A 20,889-nucleotide genomic window follows, 5' to 3' on the forward strand; every position below is an offset into this window, starting at 1 on the left:
ATGTTGCTATTACAGTTATGTTTATTTGGTTAGTAAAAGGATTTACAAAAAAAGGTGATCAAAGTCTCGATGATATTAAATTGTTGAAAGCGCTNCAATTTTACAAAAACAGGACCTTTCACAAAATGTCTGGACAGACCCCTGCTGATTAGTATTTTTGGCGCTAAAAATGTGGGTGAAGAGGGTAGATAGTTGCCATCTGGAAATTATGGTTTCAACAGTTGCTTTGAGATAAACTGTGGCCGTAATATCTATTTTTACATGTTTAATCATTCACTGTTAGAAATTTCACGGACAAAATAATTAAATAACAATTTTTTTTAATACTATATTCAAGCAAAACAGTCTAATAACTGTAAATTTGGTGTTATTCAAACTATTAACCATGTGATAAACCGTTTTGTGACTTCTTTTACCTAATTCGGTTTATGCAACCAGAATTGTATCGTACCCACTAGGCCCACCTAATGAAGCCACTTAGTTCCTTGCAGCTGGTTATATATTATAGTCGCGAGAGGGTTAATCTGTCCATCTCATGGCTGGCAGAGAGGGAGTTAGAGTTCAAGCGTTGACAGCACAATATTTCCTATTGATAAACCACACAACCTAACTCCCAATTCCCATTTCCTAACAAAAAGCCTACCTCCAATGTCCAGTTAAATTTTTACTGTACGGTTTTTAAACCGCACAGTTGTAAATGGTTAAAAAACCGTGTAGTTTAGAATTCATTTCTTTTTAACCATACTAGTTATAAACTGTTTCAAAACCATAAAGGTATAAAATGTTCTTGGACGGACTGCAGAAAAAACTATTTTACCATAATTTTAGAATGAAAATTCTAACACTATTCAAAATTTAGAAAATTCCTAAAGTTGAATGAAGTCGGTTAATTAGTTCTTGAGGAATAAAAAAATTAAATTTTTTTGTTTTCCCCCATTTTGCTGAACTAAACAATTAGGAAGCAAAGTGGTCCAAAAAATACCGCTTGGGTATAATTTTCATAAGGAAATTTTTTTGCCGCACTGAGTTTAAATATAAATTGCTATTTACTTCTAACTCCAAACATCACCAGTCCTGAATTAAAGTAAGCGACGCCAAGTGCTCAACCCCTTTTATTTCCTATGTGTTTCCCAAAGTGTGGTACGCGTACCCCCAGGGGTACGAGAACAGTTTAGCGGGGGTACTCGTTCTTATGTGAAATATCTTGCAACAAACGAACATTACAAAAATTTTTATTTAAAAACAAAGCTAGCCATGAAAATTTACGATTACGTACTTTTCTATTGGCTATTTTTGCAGAGTTAACAGTTAATAATCACTGGTATCAACAGTCAGTTGTGATTTTTAACTTTTGTGTAATTTTTTATAGTAAAAAATGCATTCATTTTTTTATTAGTGGTACACAGCGTTACGAAAAATTTAGAAAGGGTACACAAAAGTCATAAGTTTGGGAAACACTGTGATGACGATAAATGATATAGCTTTATGTAATAAATAAAATTTAAATTCATCATGATTCTTTTAAAAGAATAAGTTATTTTATCTGAAAAACACAATTATTTGATAGCGAATTTTCATTTTTTTTTGTTCCAATTATCCGGTATTATTTCAAAGGCATGTCGTGATTAGTTAAGCTATTTCTCATTTTTAAAAGAATTAAATTACTATCTTGAGTTGTTTTTCGTAATTTTTTTAAACCCACTCTGATGAGATCAAATCTTAATTTTTTATCCATATGTTCCTTATTAAAGTCGTGCAATTACCATTTTTGGTTATTTATCGACTTAGAAATCTCCATAACAGAGCGTGGGATATATGATATGTTATACTATAATGAGATGGAATCTAGGCGACGCTTTTACTTTATTTCGGATGGAAAACACGCGTTCGTAATGATGATTATTATGAATATTTAACTTCTCTACTCTCTTTTCATTTCACAATTATGCTTATTTTGAAGATTCATGACGATTTTTATTATTCTTTTCTACAACTGTCTGTTTCTAAGAAGAAAAAATGAAGTATTTACATCTATTCTTTTTGTCAGAATTATGAAAAATTAGGTTTTACGGTTTATATACTTCGTAGAAAAATTTTATTTGATAACGAATGTGGAAGAGGATACCCAGTTTTTGAGTGTACGACTGTCGCTGTTCAACTTTGTAGCCGTGTAATTTTAAACCAAACCCAGACGACAAGGAAGCTCTCGGATCAAATGAATGAGATCAACACGCATCTGTATTATATGGAGATGGAAAACTATGAAGATTTTACATGGTTTTCCCGACTTTAAGGGGATTCTAGCCCACGGTCCGTCTACCATTGAGTATATTTAACGCAACACTGTGGTCGATGCTACTCTAATGCAGAATTCATATCGATTAGCCATCGTTTGCACTCGAACCTGGCTCACCTCATTGGGTTGCCAATGCTCTGTCCTTTCTAGGTTGGTTCCACCTTGGTTCTTCGTAGGTTGATTGAAAAATCTTCGATTTTGTAAAATGCCATTGTCAGTTAATGCGAAACTAATTAGAAAAAAATCTTCAGTATTTTTTTAGTTAACCCAATTAATGTTTAGGCCTATATCAGTGAGCCTATTTACCTTTCGGCAATTAAGATAATATACGATCCATTGCTTAATTAACTTTATTTATTTTAAATGGTTCCAATGAGCTCACTGTACTGCAGGCTTAGTGCAATGAATCGTGTGAAATTAAGGATTTTTAATAAATTTTCAATAAAATTATTAAGTTAATATTCAAACTAGCTTCAACTCTTTATTCAAAGTGTCGGTAGATGACTAAGCTCATTGGAATCTGCCAAAATAAACTCAGGTTGAGTAATTCTTAACATATATCTTAGTCTTTATGCATATGGGTTGTTTGTAATAAGCCTAAACGTTTGATTACAAAACACTGGAGTAAATATGGTATTTTTTTACTAGAATGATTGAATTTTTTTAAGAGCAGCATACATGGAATTTTTGAATTGTTATAGTTTAATATCCCAAAAATTATTTTTCTTTCAAAATTGCTTCATTTTGTTTAAGTTATTGAGATGAACGATTCATCCAAATTTCAGAAAATTAATTGGGAATCGCTTTTTGTACTATTTTCTCAAATCAATTGTTTTAATGAAAATACCACTGTAATAACAGGACTCATTACAATAATAACACTTTTTATCAATCGCGTTAGAATTTTAAACACTACGAATATTTTTCATTACTTGGAAGAAATATAGACTACTTATTTGAACTTTATAGTTATCTGAAGAACTAATAGAAGAATAAGAATAACTGAGAGCTAATAGAGTTCTTTGGAGCTTTATAGATTTAAGTTTAAGTTCTAAATTATATTTCAAACACTCATTAAATAAGTGATAGCATCATAGGCTAAATTCCCCTCCTCCGCCCCTAGTCGAAGTTAAACGCCGTACGATTTCTTTCAAATGATTAATTAGAAAATTTTTTTATACTATAACATTTAATTTCTCACCATAATCCTTGAAATATTAATCGGAAATATAATTAATTGATCAATTATTATATTATAATTGTTCCTGTCGACAACTATAATTAATTATGTATCATAATTACAAACTTAAATTGTTTTTGCCCGTGGTACATTTAAGTAACCGATTTTTTTCTAAGACTTAGATTTCAACTTATTTAAACTTGCTATGTTTAATTATATCCCATTCCATTTATCAACTGTCGATTTGCGAGATAAAATAGTATAAATATTCATTCATTATTTAAAAGTTTTTTTCAATGAATATCGTTGCAGTTTTAGAATAAATGCCTTTTAAATTGCTTTTATCAATAATTTATTTATTTTTAATTTATTTTGAATGGATGCTTTTTAAATGCGTTAGTTTTCATGTAGTACTGATTAAGTAAAAGAAAATCGGTATATTCTATAAGAATAATTAATTTTAAACATAAAAAATAAAGTAAATTTACGAAAACGATTGAAAGTTATTTCTGTCATAGCTTTGTAAAGTGATTCAAAATATGTGAAGACATCAAAATATTTGGTAAAAAAGTGATTTTTTTTTGCATTCTTCTTAAAATGAAAAGGCTGCACTTATTAATTATTTTTTAATGAAAAGGTTTATCACAAGAAAAGAAATCAAACAGTTTTCAAAATCGAACAAATTTCTTGAACTGAAAAAAAATATTTTTAATGTTACAGGGATTTCATGCCTCTGCGGTCAAAAAAAGTGTCTTCAGTATTACAGAATTATCAATTTTTTGAGACTTTTAAATATTTTTTTCCTTACCGAACTAAAATAGATTAAGTCCAGAAATTTTAATTTTGGGATAATCAAAGTTAAAATTAATTCTGGTAGAATTTTTAGGCAAATTAAACCAACCTGGGCTTGGTTTCAAGGACTTGTTTCTCTGTAGCTCTGAAATACCATACTTTAATAATTATTAATACGTGTCATACTACGATTTTTTTTTATTTTTATATTTTGGAGTTAATCCATGTTTTTAACTGCTTCAGATGTTAAATTTTAAAATTTTGACATAAGTTGTCTCTTTACATTATATATACTTTAAAGAACATGATAAATGTTGAAACATACGTTTTTCCTCTTTTTTGAGGTTTGTGCCACAAAAATCTATATTAATTGTGATTGACACTATGGGTTCATTCTATGATTAAAGCTTTCATTGTTAAAAATATTATTCTTTAATTTCTTTTATAGATTTAAAGAAGACCGGAAGTATAGGTTTGACGAACGATCACACATGTAATTAATTTAACGGACAGTTTCATCCTGTGTTATTCTTTTAAATTGATTAATAACAGGCTACTGTTACCTAATAAAAACATGCTGCTGTTATTGCGGTGAGTTTTGCTTTGTGAAATAAATTTCTTTCAAGTTTAACGACCTTTTAACCTTGCATAAACTCGTAAGTGAAAATTTTATAATTTTTGAGGAATACGCTGTTAAAAAAATTCGTTCAAGGTTGAACTATATGATCGTTACTTTGATAAATAATACGGTGCAAATTTGCTACAACTTTTTTTAAAATCACTCATGTTTTTTTTTTTTTGAAGTTGAACTTTAGTAAGATACATTGTAAGACTTTTTCTCAGCGAATAATATTATAATGTTGACATTTGAGATCTTTTGCTCAGATGATGTTTTTAAAAGGAGCAAATAGTAGTCACTTTAACATAAAAATATAAATTTAATAAAGTCAAATTTGATTATAATAAGTACACACTAATCTCCTAAAATTAATGAATAAGACGCAAAAAAAAGTGAACACCCTGCCTGAATAACTTTTAATCTAAGGATCGAATTTTCATGCACTAAGACTGAAGTCCTAATGATTCGAGAGCTTAATCTGAAATATGCAAATTAATAAGTGCAAACGAGTTTTAAGGTATGGAATCTGGCATAAAAACATTATTTCTCTAAATTAACCTATCCTTTTCCCCCCATGGATTTTAATTTTTGATCCTCAAAAAATGTGGATGGGGGTAGCTTTGATCTGGAAAATAGGGTCCCAGTTATTTAACCAGGAGAGCACTCAAAATATTTGAATTTCTTAATGTCATTTTCACTTTTTTGTGTATTTTACTACATTTCGTGAACTTTTTAGGTGAACAGAAAATATTTTGTTGACAGTTATAAAATTCATTCATCTGTAGATAATTCCACTTTTAGTAATTATTTATTAATTCAATTTGTAGTAATTATTTATTAATTCTTGTTATTTTATCTAATAATGTAAGCAAAATTTTTATTGTGCAAAAAGTAAAAGTAAAATTTTTTATATGCATGTTACTGTGAATGGCAGAAATGGGTGGTTGTTGACTTCCAACGGTGAATGTTGATGATCATATAGTCGCTTTGATAAATGTCCGAAATATATATTAGGTCTAGTGAAGTGCCATCTCCCGGTATACATTTGCCCGGTATGCCCTACATCAATGCTTTTAAGGTCAAGTGCCACTACCCAGTATGCATTTGACCGGTACTACGAACACTGATGTTTCTTCAAATCTATCCTCAGCAGATATTAAAATATCAAATGAATATAATAATATCAAGGAATACATTAATGTCAAATCGGATATAACAAATATTTCGGACATTCACAAAGCGACTATGTGATTGTTGACATTCAGCGGTGAAAGTCGACATTCTCTCAATTTCGGTCATTCACAGTAACATATACACAATATTTTTTTTCTTTTTGCACACTGATGTAACTTTACTGTGGATAAGAGAAGTTGAAATCATGCAAAATTGTGTTTTTGTGAGGAATTTTGCCACTCATAAGTTCAATGTTTTCGTTGCATTGAATTTCCATGCTGCCAATTAAGTTGCCAGACACCAAAATGCGAAAGGAATACCAGAGATAAAGTAAATCGTGTTTCAACTTGTGTAACGACCATTGCGGAAGATTCAAAGCAGCATTTTGTCTTCCAAGGTAATTCCAGACATTTTCTATCCTACTCAGGTCTGGAGATCTGTCTGGCTAAACCACCCGGCAAAAATGACGTGTACTGTCTTACAGGTCACCAAAATTGCACTTTGATAATGGCTGAAATATCAAAGCAAAATGGGATGATTGTTAGAACTAGATCAAATAATATAGATCAATCTATTATTTGACGTAGATTTAATTTAATCCTAAACTAAAATGGCTGTTTTTCGTCATTACAAGTACGTCAAAATTTTTGTCTAGCTAACTAACATGAGACGAAATGTTATTTTCAAAAACAATCTCATGTAATGAATATGCATTTTTATCCATAACCCAAATTTTAATGCGTCGTTAACAGTGAAATCGTGCAACCGTGATGAGAGAAAATAAATTTCGTGAGCAATGATTTACTTTGATGAAGATTTATGGCTGTGCCTGACTGTTGCCTCAATTAAACTGTTATGCTCATTAAAGTAAAAATATAATTTAATATTTTCTTTCGATATCGGCGCAGTTATTAATGTTGCTTCTAGCACGATTATTTGTATAACGTATGCATCAATATTCATATCTATTAATTCAAACAGCGAGACATTATTAAAGAAAGACTTTTCCATGTTCATAAAATTTTTTACAATAAAATTTTGCTACTTGTATACAATGATATGATGAATAACTTGCCATAATTGACTGTAAGTGTGATTAATTTGCAAAGAAAATATACTTTATGTAGTGTTTATGGTGCATCACCGTCTAAGGAGTATATAAACAATCATAATAATAATTGCAAGTTTCCTTATTATTAATTAATTTAATTAATTAATTTGTGATCAATCACGCAGTAATTCAATTAAAATTTTCACATCAGATCAATATCAGCTAAGCTAATGGTGATACTAAAACACACAATTAAATATAACCAAGCACACATCTTAATTATTTGTATCTCAGTCAGATGACAAGGTTTGTACCTAAGTCGATATCCATATTCCAAACTTTCAATATTCCACCTTAGGGATAGCTTACATCTTGTTAGTTATATGAACACCTTATCTTAAGTTGGTTCTTAGAATTAAATTCCTTCAATCCTCAGTTTTCATTCATAAATAAATATTTACTATCTTTCTTACGCGGTGATCCATTTTTTAATCCAGACGAATCATGGATTTAAGTGCGCATGCCACCGGGCTAACCGTGGACAGTTTCGGTCGTTTCCATCACCATTAGACGTAAATATAGTTAGTTTCATAAGGAAAAAAAATAACATGCACTTTTGATGCGAATTAGTTCCGATGCTTGAACCAAGAGGTTTCTTGTCTTCTGGGTTGGGGATAAAAAGTCACTACAGAATTGAATATTGTTTGCTGCAAATTCGATATGGAACGAATGTTTAACGATAGTGATAAAATAAATAGAAGTTTAATCTGCTTTTCAACTAACTGCGCGATAAGTGTTTCTAGCCATTGACAATAATAATTGCCAGTTTTTTTAAAAAATGTTATTGAGTTAAAAATGAAAATATAAATGTGTCTAATGTCCATGAACTAACATTGTCGATTTACAAATAATGTAAAATGTTTGGGGAAGATTTTCGTATCGGGATCTGTGGCAGAATAATCGCTTAGTCTTGGCAACTTCCGGGCAGCGGCCCGCAAGAAACTAAAAAAAATATCGTAACAGAAAGGGACCACCTTGAAAGGTCTAACTCGTAACCACCCCAAGGGCAAACATATACCTTGACGATTGTAGTTGGAGCGAGATTACGATACGGAAATATCCGCAATGCTTGAGTTGACGTAGTTATTAAAAAAACAAAAAATGAGCTTTGTGGCAAATTGATAACTGTGACCATTCACTCTGAACCCTTACCTTCGCATAAAAAAATTTACTGGTAGAAGCTCAGTTTCAGATATCTTATAAAAAATATTGTTATTATTTTCTAAACCAAATGCATAAAAGCAAATAAAATATAAATTAATATATAGCGCATAGCAAATATATATAAATCTGGAGTTCTCGAAGTTTTTGAAATTTAAATTTAATGAAATTTTGTTAAAATGTTGCAGTTTAGTACTTTCATTATTTAGCTTTTAATTAAAATCGTTAAAAAAAATAAAATGTGTTCTATGAGTTAATAGAAAAAACGAAATATATTTTAATTTCAGATAGATTTGACAAAGAATATTTCGTTGTTCCCCTTTATTGTGAATTTAATTATTCATATTTCACTTGTTTACGAAGATAAATAATTTTAGGTAACCTCATTCAGTCCTTAAAAACATTCCATAATCATTTCAAACTAGGAAGTATATAGCATTTAAAGAATGAAAATGGTAAACAAATTCGTAAATTTTACACTTGACTCAAATTCCACTTTGTATTAAAAAAAATTAAAAAAAAGCAAACATGAATAGACTCTTAGTGAAATGTTTACAACCAAATCGCCCAAGAAGGAACGTAAAATTGAAAAAATTTAACCGGTATCGAGCACTTAGTGCAGCAACTTAACATTTCAAGTGAGAACTATAAATCAAACTGAGAAGCTTGTTACATCATTAAAAGAACAGACATCATAATACATCACGTGTTAAAAATGGTTGCAGATCGCACTTCACGTTTCTTCCATTTAACTCTTTTCTTTTTTAAATGGCTTCTTGGCGTGCTCTAGCAGAAATCTATTTGAGTGGCGATAAAAAAGATTACGCAAGGGGGTTTAAGCTTTGAGATCTCCAGGGAGATATGAATCAAAGATGGTTAAAGATGGACGCTTAATGATGACGATTGTTTTTCGGAGAGTTCCGTTATTTCTCGTCACAGATATTTTGGATCTGTTATTTGCTGTAACAGTTATATTAAAACTGCTATTTAACATAACAATCACATTCGAACTATTGCATAAAACGATATTCAACTGTATTTATAATGCAGATATTGTAATATGCAATTTGATCCTTTAATGTCTTTAATCTATTTCATATCGTTCATAGAATAAACTACAAAAGAGAAACTAATTACGCATGCGCGTGCACAGTTACAAATTTCATACTAGACTTCTAAGATAAAAGTTGGTTATAAAATTCGTTAAAAACTGTAATTCATTACATATAGTCTTTATATAGTCAAATACTTGGAATAGTGATTTGGAGCAATAATAATTTACTGTTACTGTAATTGTAATTACAACGTAACTGTAATTGTATGAACAACGATTACCTTTGAGTTATATGAACAATGTTTGCAGAATAAGTAATCATGTTTTTATTTTATATTTTATATCCGTCGTTGAACAGCAGTCCTAATTTTTGGGTTTACGACTACTAATGTTCAACTCCGTAGCCTTGTAATTTTTGAACCAATCCAGAAGACAAGAAAACTCCTGAGGAGGAGTTTGCGACTAGACAGATTTAACGTGCATCCGTCACCATTTATTACACGGGGAGTCTTCGACCGGAGGGGATCGAACCCACGAACTCTTCGACATGGGCCGAGTGCCCTACCAATCAGGCTATCCCGGTCTTAAGTGATCATGTTTGCGAATAATATATAATCAAAGACAACGATTATTTGATATTTTACATGGCTTATTTGTCATTGCAGTTATAAATATTAAAATTTCTGATAAACATTTAACTTCTGTTTTAAAGATTACCTGGAATCATGATCTTTTAATTGCAGATATTAGTGTGATCATGATTTCTTATAATGATTATTGCAAAAAACAAACAAACATAACGTTAGAAAATGGAACAACCGTATAATATTTGATCTTATGAATTGATATAATTTTAATGGTTGGGGGTGATAATCTTAAATAGGCTTTAAAAATATAATTTTAAATTTTACACTGAATAGTAACTATATCGGACGTGAACTTAATAAACAGACTTCTGAATAAAATGCTGAAATCTGTTATTTTGGAACAGATACTTATGTAAACCAAGCATCAAGCCTGTGCTTAGAAAACCTATTACTTGATCTTACTTCCTAACCGACAGGGAGGTATCCATTACACAATATGCTGAGCTCTGTTATTTTTAAACGCTTACTTGGAACTGTTATTTTTAAAGAACTGGGTGTAAAAAAAATATAATTTATATACCCTATCTTTAATCCCTTTGACCATTAATGTTTAGCTACTCCAGTTGAGTAGTGATTATATCTGCCAACATAGATTTTTTTTTCCTTTCAGATAGTCTGCAAAGAATGGGTAATTAGAAATGCAATAATAGATTGAGATAAATAGAAATGGATTAATCTTACGCTAGATAGACCTTTATTAAGAAATGGGATGAGATTGTGAACGAGTTTTTTTTTTATCCCATTTGTTAAAATACGCGTTTGTGTGCTTAATGACTTAAATAGAAGTCAGGTCACTCGAGGTTTATAATTCAGGATATTGTAGCATTTTTTTAATCTATAATATTGTATGGTTTTGTATCAGCTCTGTTATTGAGGCAAATCAAATAAGACTTAAGTCGAACAATTCTAAATCAATCAATAACTGATTTCTATTTCAATATTTATTTCTTATCTGAGTTTTTTGTTTGACATCAACTAATTTTTGATTTTGTTTAGAGAGGGCTGATTTAACACAAACAAGACTAATATTCTAAAACATTTTATGAAAAACATAGGTAAAGGCCGATTAAGAAAAGCTGAGACTTTGGACAGAATTCTAATTAAGGGACCTCCAACATTTTCCTCTACAATAAAATTTATATTACTTTCACTATAATATACATTTCAGAAGTTACACCACCGTACAAAGAGCAAAAAAGGACCACGCTGAATAACTTATAATCTAATGATCGGATCTTCCCGTTTTAGGACTCCCGTGAAGGGATGAACTGAAATATGTTAATTAAAATTAATTAGTGCATATGATAATTTAAGTTACGAAATCAGACGCAAAAGCATATTTTCTCTGAATAAATGTACCTTTTCTGACGGATTGGGATTTCTGACCCCCCAAAATATGGGGTGTAACCGCAATTTGAGAAATATGGTCCCCATAGTTTGGTCCAGGAGAGCGATCCAAAGCTTCGACCCCTTAATGTTAATTTTATTTTTTGCGTGTTTCTCCATATCTCTAGAACTTTTTAAACGAATTGAAAACTTTTTGCACACTATTTTAGAATTCGTTTATCCAAAGATTATTCCAAACAAAAAATAAATTTTAATGAATATTTATTATTTTTTATCATTTTATTTAATAATTGTCGAAAAAATTTTGAATTGTAAGATATAAAATTTTTACGTCATTTTAAAGTATGTTAAATACAAAATATTTGCAAAATCGGTTGAATAGTTCCTGAGAAATCTAATTTTAAATGACATAAGCGATCACTATCCAACCTTTTCCAGTGTTTATAACAATGAGGTAAATAAAATTAAGGAAACTGAAAATAAAATTTCAATCAACTATAATAAGCTATATAATTATCTGTCAAATTACAAATTTAATTACAATCCTCAAGATTCTCTTGATCAACTATATCGAAGTTTTGTTTTCAAACTGAATAATTTAAAAAATAATTTTAAATATACGCATAAATCAGACAAAAGAGCCAAAAATATCTGGATGACTAGTAATATCTTGATTTTAATTCGAAGAAGGGAAAAACTATTAAAAAAACTAGAAAATATCCATGGGATATTATTTACAAAACAGCATAGAACACTATAGTTTCTGAGCTTAAGAACTTAATTAAAGCAGCAAAATCAGAATATTTAAAAATCAAATTTTTAAATTGTGATTCAAATAAACAAAAATGGGATCTTGTAAATAGTATTATTGGTAATCAGAGCAAATCACCTACTTTACCTGATATTTTAAACTACTATAAATCTTCTGATCAATTCAGTAAATCATTTGCAAATGCTAACAGTACCTCAAACCCAAATTCAAATAGTTTTAAAAATATATATTTCACCAAGTTTAACCTCGTTTGTTTTCCTAGAATTGAATGATTGTGATGAACTTTACTTAATAAATTCTCTTTCTAATAGAAACTGCTTTGACTATGATGGTATTATTGTATAATTAATTAAACTATTTGGTCTCAATAATATAAATTTTATAACTAATTTCATCAATACCTCAATCAAGTCATCCATTTTTCCAACTTCTTTGAAAAGAGCAGCCATAACTCCTATTTTTAAAACCGGCGATAAAAATTTGTTTATCAAACTATAGACCAATTTCAACACTACCTGTTTTTTCTAAAATCATTGAAAAAGCTCTAGCTGATAAAATGTACAATTATTTAAAACATACAAATTTTTTCTCTGAAAATCAACATGGATTTATTAAAGGCAAAAGTACAAAAAAAGCTCTTTTGGAATTTTCAAAATTTATTCATAATAGTATTGCTGAAAATAAGTTAACAGTAGCTATATTTCTTGATATATCAAAAGCTTTCGATAATGTCAATTACAATCTTTTAATTAAAAAATTAGAATTTGCTGGTTTCAGAGGAATTATGTTAAATTGGTTTGTTTCATATCTTTCAAACAGAGAACATAGAGTTAAAATCCGAAGTAATTTTAGTAATTATATTTTTTCAAACCGTGGTGTTCCTCAAGGATCTATTCTAGGACCCTTATTGTTTATTATATTCATCAATGACTTTTGTCAACTCAAACTTTTTGGTAAGATAATAACGTATGCTGATGATTCCGTAATTTTGTATTCTTGCACTGATTTAAATCAACTAATTTTTCAAATTGAATCTGATTTACGCATAATTTCAAAATGGTTTACAATAAATGACTTAAATTTAAATCTAAATAAAACTAAATATATTTATTTCAGTTTAAGAAAATCAGAATTTAACTTAAATTTAAAATTTCACTCTCTCTCCTGCAAAAGTACTAATGAAAATTGTCAATGCTATATTCTACAATCTGTAAANATGTTTATTCAGAGAAAGTACGTTTTTGTGTCTGATTTCGTAACTTAATTAATAGTTAGCACTAATTAATTAGCATATTTGAGGTCACCCCCAGGAACCATTAAGATTGACACTTAGTTCGTGAAAATCCGATCATTAGAACGAAAGTTATTCAGGGTGATTCGTTTTTTTTTTTGCGGACTGTACATAGTAAGATTTGTGCTATAAGCATCCAGCGTCTCGATCCTGCCCCAATCGGGTCTTAAATTGGTTCAATATGCCCCTTATTTAGCGTATTCCGGTTCAAAGTACTGTTATTATGGTTCTTCGTTGAACTAATTTATTTGAAAGTGTTGAGATGTAAAACAAGGTGCAATAACATTTACAGATAACATAACAATAAGATTAAGAGAAAAAACTTTCGATAACTTTCCTAATTAAATTGTTGAATTTATATTATATTAATGGTGCCCCCCGCCCTTTATTTTAAGTCAAAATCCGTTGATTAAAAGACATGTTTTTCAGAAAAATACGTTTTTGTGTCTGATTTCATTGTTTAAATTATATGTAGCACTAATTGGCATATTTAAAATGTGTCTTCTAAATCATTATGATTGCATTTTAGCAATTGAAATTCTATACAAAATTACATTTTATCTTCATTAAATTAAATGTTTTTAGTAGCATTTTTTTTTTTGACAAATCAGACAAAAATAATGTATCTCTTTAAAAATTAAAAAGACAAAATTAGACAAAAATAATACAACGTCAATAAATTATACATCTCTTTAAAAAATCGAATAATGATAATTATGGGCATCGATAAATATCGAATACAATGTTGTCAAGAATATTCTTGCTCACTAAAATTTTAAACAATATAAAAAATCTAAATTGGTTAAATTAAGAAAAACCATAGCTCTATATTGTGGAAATATCTATATTTTTAGACGATATATCGCGATATTAAAATTCCTATATCACATCGCACTATTTGTGAGTATTGCTATAATTTTTTACTTGATTTTTATTTAAACAATCTGTAAGTATCATTTTTCACACAATATAAAATTGTAACAAAAATGTTTACTCATCACCAGTCCCTAACTACTATATCCCAACTGGCTTAATTTAGACTTCGTTGGCGGTTGAAGTTTTGCTTTTGAAGAAACACGGCACATCAAATCGATAATTAGACACTAATATTCTTCTGAAATTAATTCGAATTCCCAATTTCTAGTCACGTACTACATTAGGGCACCTCTAGATATTATTTTTTAGTGTTTAGATGTCCATATCTATGACGTGACAGATACAAAGCCATCTAATTTTATCATCCAGAAATCGTGGTAGAACTTTAAACCGGATTCCTTTATTTTTATAGTTCTTTGTGTCAAATATTGAGCTTCATTGTCTTTTAATGTCCGCTATAACACAGTGACTGATTATCTAAATTGCTTCGTGCTTTAACCTACGATATGTTATGACCTGTAAATAAAGATGAAATAAAAAAAGAAACTTTTATTCGAAGAGAAGTGAAACTTTTACCTGCAGATCATTCTAAATAGATCGTCTGCAAGCATAACATGTCCGCCTTAGTTATAATGGCCATGAATCTTTTGATACTGATTCATGGCGGCCTGTTTTTTATTTTATTATTTTTTCGAGGATAAAATGCATCCCAAAAAAGCTGTAAAACTATAATATAAGTTATTCGGAATTTTTAACTTCCTTTTGACTGCTCTATTTTAAGCTATAAATTATTGAGGTAGATAAAAATCTTTTTATTTTAAACACGTTCTAAAAAATACAATGTTTCTTTCGAAGTAAATAGTGAAATTCTACATTCAAATTCAGAAAAAATTTAAAAAAAAAGGAAAATATCATTAAAAAATAATTAAACCAGTAGCGTTATATTATGGAATGACAATGTAACATTTAAATAAAAACCTTATAGCAAAACTTGTATAAAAAAGCATATGCTAGTGATCAAAAATATCAAATTTTTATGGTGCGATTGGGATTTGATTAAACGTACAATTTTGTTATTTTTAGCTATTAAATTAGTAAAGATTATTTGTTGTGAATTATTGCTTTAAATTTCATATCGTTTCAAATCTCTTCTAAGAATAAATATTCTTATATAAGATTGTTCAAGTACAGAATAATATAATCATAAAATATCTTATCTTTAATAATATTTAACACATAGAATGCAGTTAAAGCTTGTAATAACATATATATTTGAAATTGTAAATCCTATATAATTATACTAAACTATTATTTTTCGTATTCGCATAAACTAATACAAAGATTATGTTAAATATAGAATATTAAACCTTATGTATGAAAATAATTTATTGAAAAAATTTCAACCCTATTTTTGTAAAAAAAAAATCCTGAAACAGAAATTCTAATTTCACACAAATATAATCTCATTTTTAGTGTAAAATGTCTTACTCTTACCAAACGATTCTTAATACGTTGCTTTTTATTTTTTATAATAATGAAATCGTTTGCTTGGAAAAAGGGCTAAGACTTCAATATCATAATTATTATTTTTGAATAGCATTTAATAAAAAAGTGAATACAAATTTTTTAGCCAAATGATTTGATCAGTGATACATTTTTGTTTCAATTTGTAAGTTAGATTTAAGTACTCAAAAAATTCGATTTGCTTTGATTTGACCGATCTCCTTTTAACGAAATTAATATTCAACATGCGTTGATTATTTTTTTAAAAGAATTATTCAATTTGAGGATACTAATTTGCTAACTTCTATCTTGTAATTAATGTCCTTGAAGAAGATAGCATTTTCCATTTAACAATGCATTATTAATAGAATCTTGTTTGGAAAGGGAATTTAAAGACTAATTCTCATCATGTTGTAAATGATTATACCTCATTGACAAATGATGATCGTAATGGACATCACTGAATTTCCATTCCTAGTTTTAATAACAAAGTCACGACTTCTTAGGCCTAATACAGAATTACAGTTGATCTTATCAAATATCAATTACAAATTACATATTCGAATAGATTCATTTGAAAGAATCAAAATGGCATGTCAAATTAGACGAACATGAAATTAAAAAAAAATGGCGAATTATTAATTAAAACTAAGAGGCGTTGATTTTGTATTATATTTTAATGTTTTTAATGATAAACGCTCTAATTAAATATTGAAAATTGCTTTTTTTAATTTATTTATTTTATTTCAGTTTTCTCAACTAGCATATCTGAATGACGCACCAGTACATCACTCATAAAAAGCGTTTTGAAATCGTGTCTTAAGCCTAATTCTCAATATAATTTAATGAACATTCTTTACTGAAAAATGACGATCGTTATGAACATAGTTGAATTACGTGTTCATAAAATCACGACTTCAGAAATGAAATACAAATTAAGGAATTTTTAAATAATTAATGACAAATGCGTTTTAAAAACAAATGAAATTATTATGTAGAATACTTACTTTGAAAGAAATATTTTAGTTATTTAATTTTAACTTTGTAATTAATGCATAGAAATGACACATTTTTAATCCATTATTATATAATAATGGATGTCAGTATCTTAAGAGTAATTCTAATTATTTTTTGATGAATTATTTCATTCTTAAGTAACAAAATAAGATCACAATGTGCATCGCGGAATACAAAATATTAGGTATTGAAAATAAAATCTCAATTTAAAAACCGAATCTCAAAATAAGTTGATCTTATCAATGACAAATTGCATTCGCATTTGATTTTCATTTTGCTTAAAAGAAGAAAATGGCTGATCAAGAATGAAGGCATGGAATAAAAAATTAGTGACAGCTAATTTAAAAGGCGTTGATTTTAAATTATGATAATTGAAATTTTTCATTGTTCTGACAAATGTACTTATTATGTAAAANAGGGGTACTGAGGGAGATATTTTAAGCTTTTGCTTCTCCCTCAAATAGAAATGGTTTTGTTTTTAATGGCTACCGGGGCCGGTACCCCCTGAAGACGTCGGCTTCGGTGGTCGTATTTTTGTTTTATTTCATTTGTTTTGTATTGATACTTTTTTCTGAAATTTCTGCTGCTTTTTAGCGCGTTTTTTTCAAAGAAGTTATTTCCTTTTGATCTTAATTATTTGTGTTTTCTTTTAGTATTATAATGATTCAAATGCATACTGGTAGCTATACGAATGAGAAAAAGAAATTTATTTGCATTTTATTTCAAAAAATGGGAAAATTTGCAAGTGTATGCTGACTTTCGTGTATCACTGTATATATTAGGACATTAATTATTTAATTTCAATTTTAATATTAGCATAAATTATTAATGTCTAATGGATTGTATGATAAAAGAGTTCATACGTAGAATATCGTTTAAAATAGTATAGAACGCTTAATTATCGTAATGCTATTAATGTAGATTTTTCTAATGGCAAATGATGAACATAGCACCATTTCAAGCTTTAAAACAATAAATTCGCGATTTAAGTATACAAAATGGAGATTTAAATTTCATATCATCAATGACAAATTGTTCCTGCGCTTAGTTTTGTTTCGAAAAAAAAATGGCGGAATAAAAAAAAACAGGCATAAAATAGAAAAAAAAGGCAATATTAATAGAAGTTAGTGCAAAAACGCTGGTTTTGAAGTAATTATTTATAAACACAATGCATTTTAAACAGAGCAGAATTCTACGCGAAGTGTTAAAAAATAGCAAATTCACGATTTAAAATCAGAATGTAAATCTTATCAACGAATAATTGCTTTCATGATTGAGTTTGTTAGTAAGAACAAAATGGCGAATCAAATGCAAAGGCGTGAAATTAAAAAAAAAATCATGTGATATTAATGAAAACTGATAAAAAGGCGTCAGTTTCTTGTTAGACGTTATAAATGTTTTACATTTGTGTATGCGTATAATGCCTTCATATATATTAGGACATTAATTATTTAATTTCAATTTTAATATTAGCATAAATTATTAATGTCTAATGGATTGTATGATAAAAGAGTTCATACGTAGAATATCGTTTAAAATAGTATAGAACGCTTAATTATCGTAATGCTATTAATGTAGATTTTTCTAATGGCAAATGATGAACATAGCACCATTTCAAGCTTTAAAACAATAAATTCACGATTTAAATATACAAAATGGAGATTTAAATTTCATATCATCAATGACAAATTGTTCCTGCGCTTAGTTTTGTTTCGAAAAAAAAAATGGCGGAATAAAAAAAAACAGGCATAAAATAGAAAAAAAAGGCAATATTAATAGAAGTTAGTGCAAAAACGCTGGTTTTGAAGTAATTATTTATAAACACAATGCATTTTAAACAGAGCAGAATTCTACGCGAAGTGTTAAAAAATAGCAAATTCACGATTTAAAATCAGAATGTAAATCTTATCAACGAATAATTGCTTTCATGATTGAGTTTGTTAGTAAGAACAAAATGGCGAATCAAATGCAAAGGCGTGAAATTAAAAAAAAATCATGTGATATTAATGAAAACTGATAAAAAGGCGTCAGTTTCTTGTTAGACGTTATAAATGTTTTACATTTGTGTATGCGTATAATGCCTTCATACAGTGATACACGAAAGTCAGCATACACCTTTCAAAATTAACAGAAACTTTTATTTCAAATATTTACCTAAGAATTGAATTCAATTTAGCTTAAATTGATTGGAAATAAAAAATTGATGAGTAAAAACAGCAGTTTTTTTTATCATTAAACATAAAATAATATAAAATATTGGAGAATCAGTCATTTCGCAAGTCACGAAAGTGAACATACAGGAAATTCTACGTTTGAAATTTCCATATTTTAATATTTAGTTGGTCCACCTTTTGAATTTAAAACAGCTCTCATACGATTAGGTATTGAATAGACCAGTCCTTCGGTTACAGTGTTGGGGATTTTTTGCCATTCTTCAAGCAATGCCTTTTTAGGATCGTCTTTGCTTTTAATTTGCCTTTTTCTGATACTTCTGTCCAGTTCATCCCATAAATTTTCGATGGGATTCAGGTCGGAGCTTTGAGGAGGGGAGTGCAGTTGTCTTGGAGTGTTGTACAACAGCCATTCCTTGACAACACCAGCTGTGTGCTTTGGATCCTGATCTTGTTGGAATATCCAATTATTTCCTATGCCTAATTTTCTCACTGATTTCTTCAAATTGTTTTTCAATATATTCAAATAGACAAAATGATCCATAGTGGTTTCTATAAAGACTAAATTGCCAACACCTGAAGCTGAAAAACAGCCCCAAACCATCACTGAACCTCCGCCATGTTTTACTGTAGGAATCAGATTCTTCAATTCTAACTCTGTTCCGGGTTGTCGCCAAACTTTTTGCTTACCATCCCAGCCAAAAATGTTAAATTTAGATTCGTCTGTAAAAATAACTTTGCTCCAGTAATCAAAATTATCGTTTCCATGAAGATGCGCAAATGCTAATCTTTTGTCTCTATTGACTTTACTAATGAGAGGTTTTTTACAAGGAATTCTGCTATTATATCCTTCTTCTCTCAAGCTTCTTCTAACACATTCTGGATTCACATCAGTTTCTTTAACCTTTTCAAGATGTTTGGCTATGTCTACTGCAGTAGTTTTCGGATTATTACGAATTGTTCGAATGATTTCTCTTTTATCTCTACCGTTCAATTTTGGTGGTCTACCAGTACGAGGCAAGTTTTCCGTAGTTTTTGTCAAATTATATTTCCTTATTATTCCTTGCACTGTAGCTCTACTTCTACCAATAATTTGACTTATTTGATTGAGTGATTTTGCCTCATTTTTCAATTTAATAACCAGTTCTCTGATTTCTAATGATGTTTCAGTTCTTTTTAGCCATTTTAAAATTAATGAAATAAATTTCATTCAAAAATCTCCTCTAAAGATTATATAAAACAAGGCACAATTCTTACAAATATATTAAGAGAATAAAAAGATGGCCAAATACCAGCTAAAATCTATTTAAATCCAACTGTATGCTCACTTTTGAGAGTTTGTAAAACGCATATTCTTAACTTAATCTGAAAATGATTATGATAATCTTAAAATGTTTGATGTCTATTAGACACATAATGATTCAAAATACAAAACAAATGAAATAAAACAAAAATACGACCACCGAAGCCGACGTCTTCAGGGGGTACCGGCCCCGGTAGCCATTAAAAACAAAACCATTTCTATTTGAGGGAGAAGCAAAAGCTTAAAATATCTCCCTCAGTACCCCGATGGTTTTGTATAGAGGTCCAGGAAAAACAAGATACATTCAAAAGAATAAACAAATTACGAAAAGAAAATCAATAAAAATCATCAGAAAATTAAAAACTCACAGTCACAGGTCAAGAATCAACTTCAAAAGCGGAGGAAAAGAAAACACTAAAAACTGAAAAACAACGCCCCCTATAATAATGCGCAGTAAAAGTTTAAAAATGATATGAAAAGGTCAGGAGAAGGAGATACGTAGATAAATTAATAGAATGCTTAACTGGGGCTGCTCAGTTAAGACTAGAATTGCGCCCTGTTAAAAGAAAAAATATA

General features: G+C 29.1%; 1 protein-coding gene across 26 annotated transcripts in view; it reads left to right on the forward strand.

Annotated features, from left to right (window-relative positions):
* The window catches only part of LOC107456393 (focal adhesion protein tensin), a 348,273-nt gene that overhangs the window by 107,796 nt on the left and 219,588 nt on the right, over positions 1–20,889 (forward strand). Inside the window, exon 1 of one of the 26 annotated variants that reach the window (XM_071177127.1) lies at positions 4,722–4,859. The exons of the other annotated variants lie outside the window; for them this stretch is intronic. The gene's annotated coding sequence lies outside the window, so the exon portion shown is untranslated. Of the gene's footprint in view, positions 1–4,721; positions 4,860–20,889 lie in introns of those variants that run through there. 26 annotated transcript variants of the gene reach the window in all.

Source organism: Parasteatoda tepidariorum, chromosome 2, assembly GCF_043381705.1.
Source record: "Parasteatoda tepidariorum isolate YZ-2023 chromosome 2, CAS_Ptep_4.0, whole genome shotgun sequence".
Classification (NCBI taxonomy): Eukaryota; Metazoa; Arthropoda; class Arachnida; order Araneae; family Theridiidae; genus Parasteatoda; species Parasteatoda tepidariorum.